The sequence below is a fragment of the Arvicola amphibius genome, unplaced genomic scaffold (genome assembly GCF_903992535.2).
Source record: "Arvicola amphibius unplaced genomic scaffold, mArvAmp1.2, whole genome shotgun sequence".
In the NCBI taxonomy this organism is placed as follows: Eukaryota; Metazoa; Chordata; class Mammalia; order Rodentia; family Cricetidae; genus Arvicola; species Arvicola amphibius.
In genome coordinates, this window is record NW_024582312.1 from 341,505 (window position 1) to 350,794 (window position 9,290).

General features: G+C 39.6%; 1 pseudogene; it reads left to right on the plus strand.

The window, feature by feature from the left end:
* The first annotated feature begins 723 nt into the window (after positions 1-723).
* On the plus strand, positions 724-2,160 carry LOC119805768 (annotated as a pseudogene).
* Positions 2,161-9,290: the final 7,130 nt, after the last annotated feature.

Consider the following 9,290-nt stretch of genomic DNA (forward strand, 5'->3'; position numbering starts at 1 on the left):
CAACTCATAATAGAAATCCCATATGCACATGATAGTGTTGAGCCCACAGGTATTATACAATAAATGTATAGCTTACAGATATATTAGTCTAATCCATGGGAGTATGAACATGCCACATTGATAACCTCTTCATCAGAGCTGAGAGAACATTTGTTTTTTTTGGATAAGTCACTGTAAATTTTATAGAAACATTGTGAAATCATGGATTTTCTCCCTTCAAAATGGGATTCATTCCCAAAACACCTCAGCAGTATAACTTCCTCCTCCTGCATAGGCAATGGAATGACCTTCCATGAGTCAATACCCCACAATTATCCTTGATAAAAGACAACATAAGAACTTAATGGGATGGGAATTTAGTGCCCTGACTGGTCATGGATGAGTCCAGGGTTCACAGATGTTGAGTAAATTTATCTATTGATTTGGAATGTCAGATATTTTTCTTTGGATACTAGCCCCTCCTAGTTGGTGTCACCCTTTCCTAGAGCACTGATTTATAAGGTTCTACCTGACTGTTTTGTGATTGTGAAATGTATATTGATATCATTGTTTTGGCCTGTGGAATTTTTAAAACCTGTTTGGAAAAATTAAAAACCTGGTGGAGATTGTCCCTGTTTTCCTTCTCTCTGCTTCTTCACCCAAAGGAATAAAGAACATGTAGTGGTGGAGGAGCCGCGGGCGGACTGGCCGACCTACTGACGGGAATGCGGTGTGGCAGGCAAGATGGCGCAGACTCAGGGCACCAAGAGCAAAGTCTGTGATTACTACAACGGTGTTGCTGGAAACTACTATTATGGACAAGGCCACCCAATGAAGCTTCACCGAATCCGCATGCCTCAAAATTTACTGCTCAACTATGGTCTCTACAAAAAAATGAAATCTATCGTCCTCACAAAGCCAATGCTGAGGACATAACCAAGTACCACAGTAATGACTACATTAAATTTTTGTGTTCCATTCTCCCAGATAACATGTCTGAGTACAGCAAGCAGATGCAGAGATTCAACGTTGGTGAGGACTGTCCTGTATTCGATGGCTTGTTTGAGTTCTGTCAGCTGTCTACTGGTGGCTCTGTGGCAAGTGCTGTGAAACTTAATAACCAACAGACAGACATTGCTGTGAACTGGGCCAGGGGTCTGCATCATGAAAAGCAGTCTGAAGCATCTGGTTTCTGTTAACATCAATGATATTGTCTTGGCCATCCTGGAACGGCTAAAGTATCACCAGAGGATGTTGTATATTGACATTGATATTCACCATGGCGATGGTGTGGAAGAGTCCTTCTATACTACAGACCGGATCATGACCGTGTCCTTTCATAAATATGGAGAGTACTTCCCAAGAACTGGGCACCTACGGGATATCGGGACTGTCAAAGGCAAGTACTATGCTGTTAACTACCCCGTCTGAGATGGGATCGATGATGAGTCCTTTGAAGCCATTTTCAAGCCAGTTATGTCCAAATTATTGGAGATGTTCCAGGCTAGTGCAGTGGTCTTACAGTGTGGCTCAGGTTCCCTATCTGGGGATCAGTTAGGTTGCTTGGATCTGACCATCAAAGGGCATACCAAGTATGTGGAGTTTGTCAAGAGTTTCAACTTGCCTGTGCTGATGCTGGGAGAAGGTGGATATACCATCCAGAATGTTGCTTGGTACTGGACTTATGAAACAGCTGTGGCCCTGGACACAGAAATCCCTAACGAACTACTTTGAATACTTTGGACCAGACTCCAAACTTCACATCAGCCCTTCCAATATGACTAACCAGAACACTAATGAATACGTGGGGAAGATCAAGAAGCCGCTCTTTGAGAACTTAAGAATGCTACCCCATGCGCCTGGTGTCCAAATGCAGGAAATCCCTGAGGATGCCATCCCAGAGGAGAGTGGTGATGAGGATGAAGAAGACCCTGACAAAAGCATCTCCATCTGCTCCTCTGACAAATGGATTTCCTGTGAGGAAGAATTTTCCGATTCAGATGAGGAGGGAGAAGGTGGTAGCAAGATCTCTTCTAATTTCAAAAAAGCCAAAAGAGTCAAAACAGAGGATGAAAAAGAAAAAAAGATCCAGAAGAGAAAAAGGAAGTCACAGAAGAGGAAAAAACCAAGAAGGAGAAGCCAGAAGCCAAAGGGGTCAAAGAAGAGGTCAAGTTAGCCTGAGCAAGATCTGCAACTCTGGCTTCTTCCCAATCTCTCAGATTTTATATTTTCTATTCCTCTGTGTATTCATATAACATATATTAAATATAATGTCTCCAAGGACTAGATAGAAACCAGGGACCAGAGCCCAGGGCATTGATGCTGGGGGAACTCTGCCCAAAGACACCTTGTCCATTTTGCTCAGATCTTAGCTTTCTACCACATAGGGTCTGAGTGGAAAGAAAACAACCAGAAGAAAAGATCCTGAACTGCCAAGTGCCTGCTTTAGGAGATCTGATAAAATGCCCTTATTAAGCTTTCTAGAAGGGGTGACTGGGTCTTCTGGGACCCCTCATTTTCAGGCTTAGGTAAAATCAGCCACTTTTAGATTTGTTCTGTTTATACACTTCCCACTGGACTCAGGCAAGCAGAAAAATGCCCACTGCCCTGTCTCCTCCAACTCTGCAGATAAATGTGTTAGCCTAGTTTCCTTTTTGAGATAATTTCATTTTGTGAGACTCTTTGTAATAAAACAGCACATTTTATACCCTCCAAAAAAAAAGAACATGTAGTGGTAACATATGTGACATGATTCATTTTGTTTTACCCTTAGATCCAATTAACAACACCTTTGCTTGTCATAGACATCTATATCTTAGCCTGCAGGTGTGCTGAGGCTGGTACTCAAGGCCACCAATATTATGATTTCTGAAGCCAGAAGATCAGATAGGTAATTTTCAAGACTACCTGCAAAATAAGTAGTTTTTGTAAGAAACTGTTCTTGAAAAAAGAGTTTTTCCTGGGAGAACATATTTTGAGGTTTCCCTAACCATCTAGTCTACCAGACGGTCTCCTGGAGAAGGTTATTGCAGAAATCAAGATGTGGTGAACCCCCCTGGCCAGCAGGGAAGAACAACCACCGAGTCGAGGATTTTTTTTAAATCACGCTTTATTGGAGCCTCTTGGTTAAGGGAGAGCTGAAAGCGAAGGGCCCCGAGCACTAAACGGCATCCGCTTATATAGGGAGAGTGGACACGGGTCATGTCTGTGGGAGGTTTTGTCTAGAGCCTTGCCTAATATGGAGTTGTTTACTAGGCGCTGCAGGAGCTCAGCGCCATCTTGTGATGGTGGCCGGCAAATCGGCTCCCTGCATCAAGATGCTAAAATATCACTTGGTGGTGAGTGAAGAGGAAAAAAAGTCCAACCTCTTCAAAATTCCATGGGACAAAGTGAATCTAGAGAGATAATAACTTCTTGTAGAAATCATCTGGCATATGCTTAAGATGAAAGTCCTTAAAGTTAATTCTAACCAACTTTCTGAATTACTTAAATTTGTGTAAACAGTAAGCCCTTGATTACCAGACTGTGAGACTTTAGATTCTGAGTCCTTGGAGTCTTTTAGGAAAGATTTTTAAGAATGAACTTCGAAAAATGCAAAACAGCAAGTGCCTCCCATGAGCAGTTCTCTGTGGAATATGCTTGAAAAAGCTCTGGTAACTGGTCAAGAACTTAAAACAACCTTCCAATCTTTAAATAAAGAAAAAAACAAGGCCTAATCTAGCAGGCATTGGATCTAGATGCTTCTCATTTGGACAATTTGGCCATATTTTTAAATTTTGCTCCTCTAAAGGAGGGAGTAATACAAGTCCAAATGTCCCAGGTTCAACTCAAAATAGAAATCAGAAAATACCACCTAAACTCTGCCACTGATTCCAGAAGGACTTTCACTGGAATGGGATTGTAAACTTCAATAGGGATGGCATTCCCTTAACTGATGTAAGAGCCCCTGCTGCTGATGGGATAACCCAGACTAATCTGGGATAATTCAAAAGGACCTTGCCTCCCATCTCCAGTGACCATTTCCAAAGATTCTCATATCATTTTAATAGATCTGCAGAATTGTTTCTGTACAATACATTTATAAGCCAGCAATTTTCAGCATTTTGCATTTAGTTTACCTCCACCTAATTTCCAGAGACCTTATCAACAGTGGAAAACCTTGCCACACGGCACAAAAAAGAGCTGAACATTGTGTCAGAAGTTTGTAAATGCAGACCTCTTACAGTCTGTATAAAGTCCTCTGATGTATACTGTAGTAATGAGATGAGCAGGCCTGTTTTCATGCCACCCGGCTCCCACATAGCTAGTTTAGCCCCAGAAATAACAACACACAAATTGTATTCATTTAAACACTGCCTGGCCCATTAGCTCTAGCCTCTCACATCTTGATTAACACATTTCTCATAATCTCTGTAGCTCCACGAGGTTGAGGCTTAATGGGAAGATTCTAACCCATGTCCGTCTCAGGCCAGAGCTTTATCACATCTATCTAACTTCCCTTCTTCCCAGCATTCTGTTCTGTCTACTCCACCTATCTAAATCCTGCCCTATCAATAAGCCAAGGCCATTTCGTTATTAACCAGTGAGAATCCTCCATCATTTCCCATTTTTCTGTTTAAACAAAAAAGAAAGGCTTTAACTTTAACATAGTAAAATTACATATAACTAAACAGTTATCAAGCAAGAAAGAATTACAGTTAAAATATTTATATCTACTTTATCTTTTATCAGAACTAAAGAAAACAACTATAACTATCTATCTATTTTTCAACTCTATCAAAGACTCCAGAAGGATATAATATTACCTAAGTAAATGAGAAGCAAGCAACTTTCAAATCTCTACAAATGACAGAGACATCTCACTACCTAGACAGTCACCCAAAGTTCCTCTGTACCGTTGGGGCATCCATCTTCAGCCTACAGGCCCATAGTTTCCAGCAGACATTTCCATGAAGCAGAAAAATTCAAAGGCAATTCAGTCAGTATCTGCTGTGTCCTGTAGAATATCTTCCAGACTCTTTCATAAATCAGAAACCCCAAAAGATCATCTTACCTTTAGGCAAGTTTAGCAGTCCTCTCTCTGAAGGTTCTCTGTGTCCAGTTTATGCAATAGCCCAGGCAAGAGCAGTTTCTTCAAATCAATAAAACTCTATTAGGAGCCTCTTTGATGCCCATTTTCCTCTTGAAGTAGCTGGTTCTGCCAGGAGCAGACATGTCTCATTGTCATGAAAAACCCTAAGTTATTAAAACATTTAAATTGCCATATTCTGTAGTCTTTGAAAGATATTAGGAATGCCTGTCTAACTGAAATATATCTCTATATATCTAGAAAATCTAACTAACATGACTACAAGCTTGACTATTATTGATGATTATTCATTAACAACCTATATTTCCTAATTATATATTACATTTTTAAAATGAACTACACAATCACAATACCTTAATCACGAGCAGAAACACATATACATATAACAAAATAGACCTTAAATCTCTATCAATATGGCAAAATTTATATCAATGTAAATTATTCATGTCTATATCATCTCCCCCTTTAAATGTAAAAGAACACTTATAAACAATATTTGGGGATATGGACATAGTTATTTCTCTCCAAACTGCTTCCTGCTAAATGGGGGCACTGTTAATCAGATCTTTCATGGTGTAACCTGTGTGCCAGGTTCATCTCAGTTGGCAGTTGAGTGAACTAATTTTCTGAAGGTGTTCACAGCAACCTTTCAGGAGGGCATGGTCTATCATACCATATTGGGATAGAAGCAATTCACAGGGTCTCATTTTCTGTAAAAACAAAAGAAGAATCTTTTTTCCAAAGTATCATATCCTTAGGTTCAAATTCTGAAGTCAAGATATTTTCAAAATATCTTGGATTAGTTCAGCAGCATTTGCAAACAAATATCTTTTAGCAGCTGTTGCTCCTTCCCCAGCATTCAAACAATTCAAATAAAGCATAATAACATACAGTATCAAGATTTTCTGTGTATTATCCATCTTTATATTGCTTTACTTTAACCTCTATTTCTTTTCTTTTTACTTTTATTTTTTGAGATAAGTTCTCTGTATATCTTTGTCCTGGAATAACTCTGTAGACCAGGCTGTCCTTGAACTCACAGAGATCCATCTGCCTCTTCCTCCCCAGTGCTGCGATTAAAGGTGTGTGCTAGAAAACCTTGAACTCACAGAGATCTGTCTGTCTCTGCCTCCCAGGCATTGGGATTAAAGACCTGTGCTACCACACCTTGAAGTCACAGAAGTCAATCTTCCTCTACCTCACAAGTGTTGGGATTAAAGGTCTGTACTACCACACCCAACTACTCTTTCTATCATTTTTACTTTTAAGAACTTTATCTTTTAGCCTACATATATTTTCAACACATTGTAAAACATTTAGATGTTTTCTTCGACTTTGAATCTTTCCTTTACTGTATCTCTTTTTGTGAGCATGTGAGTATTTAAATTATTAAACAATATTGGTAGGACTAAAGCCGTGACTTTGGCGGCTGGATCCAGCCCATTCCTTAGCTTTCCAGCCTCATGGCAAAGGTACCGGCTGTAGCCATTTTTATTGCCACAACTCTATGGTATTTCAAGGTCCCTGCAGGCAAGCAAGCTGCAGCATTCTGCTAATAGACCACACTCATTTGGACTGCCTGCTTGAAAGAGTCAGAGTTTGCCCTTGCAGGACAGCCCAGAAAGCCAGCATTTTAAAACAGCACAGCTTTTTTCCTACTATGGCTGAAAACCGAAAAACAAGCTTTCAACTTTTCATCAACACCGTTTAAGTGGCAGGACCTCTTAAAAGAACTACAGGGTTTTGCAGCTAAAGCTGAGTCAGAAAGCCTCTCTTAGATGAGAGCGCTTGCTTGTCTCTAGCAAGCAGAACAGACCCAAGAAATTGCTGCCACAAAGAAGCCATGCTTTACTCTATTCTTTCCCAAGGTTTCTCAAGCTTTCTGTGGATTCAGTTATCCACGTTGGGCGCCACTCTGTAGTGAAGGGCTGAGGGCGGCTTCCCAATGCCCGGCTCTTGGCCACCTGGCTAGCGTATAACCTGAAATAACAACACACAAATTGTATTCATTTAAACATTGCTTGGCTCATTAGCTCTAACCTCTCACATCTTGGTTAACCCATTTCTTATAATCTGTGTAGCACCACAAGATGGAGGCTTACTGGGAAGATTCTAACCCATGTCCATCTTGGGCCAGAGCTTCATCACATCTGTCTAACTTCCCTTCTTCCCAGCATTCTGTTCTGTCTACTCCACCTAACCAAATCCTTCCCTATCAAAAAGCCAAGGCAGTTTCTTTATTAACCAATGAGAGTCTTCCATCAGTATACCTTATTCACTGTATGGATGATATATTGTGTAAGAGTCTACCTACAAGAGGTCTTACAAATTCTGATTCAACATTTAGTCTTATATGGGTATAAGGTGGCACCCTGAGAAAATCCAAACGTATCCATAGTTTTCTTATTTGGACCATGTCCACCAAACACAATTTGTTACTACCTAGCCTTTGCAATTGCAAATGAATCATTTATGAACTCTAAAAGACATCCTAAGACTGCTTAAAAATAGTAATTGGGTGTAGTGTTGAGCTGAGCAGCAGGCCTGCTTTTCATCCCGCCCAGCTTCTGGCCACCAACTAGCTTATATCCCGAAATAACAACACACAAACTGTATTCATATAAACACTGCCTGGCCCATTAGTTTCAGCCTCTTACTCACATCTTGACTAACCCATATCAAATAATCTGTGTAACACCGCAAAGTGGTGCCTTACTGGGAAGATTCTAGCGTACATCCATCTTGGACCAGAACTTCATTGTGTCTGGCTCAGAGAAGAGAGGTATGGCATCCGACTAACTTCCCAGCATTCTGTTCTGTCTACTCCACCCACCTAAGGGCCGGCCTATAAAATGTGGCAGGCAGTTTCTTTATTAACCAATGAAATCAACTCGTTCAGAAGACCGTTCCACATCATTTCTCCCTTTTTTGTTTAAACAAAAAAGAAGACTTTTACTTTAACATAGTAAATTACATATGAAAAACAGTTATCAAGCAAGAATTACAGTTACAATATTTATATCTACTTTATCTTTTATCAGAACTAAGGAAAACTATAACTAATTATTCCTCAACTCCATCAAAGACTCCAGAAGGATATAATATAACCTACGTGAACAAGAAGTAAGCTACTTCCAAAACTCTAGAAATCACAGAGACATCTTGCTACCTGGACAGTCACCCAAAGTTCTTTTGTATGGTTGGTGCATCCATCATCAGCCTACAGGCCCATAAGTATCCAGCAGACATTTCCATGAAGCAGAAAATTTCAAAGGCAGTTCAGTCAGTATCTGTTGTGTCCTGTATAATGTCTCACAGACTCTTTCATGAATCAGGAACCCTGAAAGATCATCTCACCTTTAGGCAAGTTCAGCAGTTCTCTCTCTGTGGGTTCTCTGTGTCCAGTTTATGCAATAGTCCAGGCAAGAGCAGTTTCTTGCCCAAATGGCTATCAAACTCCATAAGGAGACTCTTTCAATCCCATCTTCCTTTTGAAGTAGATTGGTGCTACCAGGAGCAGACATGTCTCACTGTCATGAAAAACCCTAAGTTACTAAAACATTTAAATTGCCATATTCTGTAGTCTTTGAAAGATATTAGGAATGCCTGTCTAACTGAAATATATCTCTATATATCTAGAAAATCTAACTAACATGACTACAAGCTTGACTATTATCGATGATTATTCATTAACAACCTATATTTCCTAATTATATATTACATTTTAAAAATAAACTACACAATCACAATACCTTAATCATGAGCAGAAACACATATACATATAACAAAATAGACCTTAAATCTCTATCAATAAAGCAAAATCTATACCAATGCAAATTATTCATATCTATATCATATCCCCCTTTAGATGTAAAAGAACACTTATAAATAATATTTGGGTATATGGACATAGTTATTTTTTCCAAACTGCTTCCTGCTAAATGGGGGCACTGTTAATCAGATCTTTCATGGTGTAACCTGTGTGCCAGGTTCATCTCAGTTGGCAGTCGAGTGAACTAATTTTCTGAAGGTGTTCATAGCAATCTTTCAGGAGGGCATGGTCTATCATACCATATTGGGATAGAAGCAATCTACAGGGTCTCATTTTCTGTAAAAACAAAAGAAGAAACTCCTTTCCAAAGCATCATGTACTTCGATCCAAATTTTAAAGTCAAGGTATTTTCAAAATATTTATTCTGGAACAGTTTAGCAGCATATATAA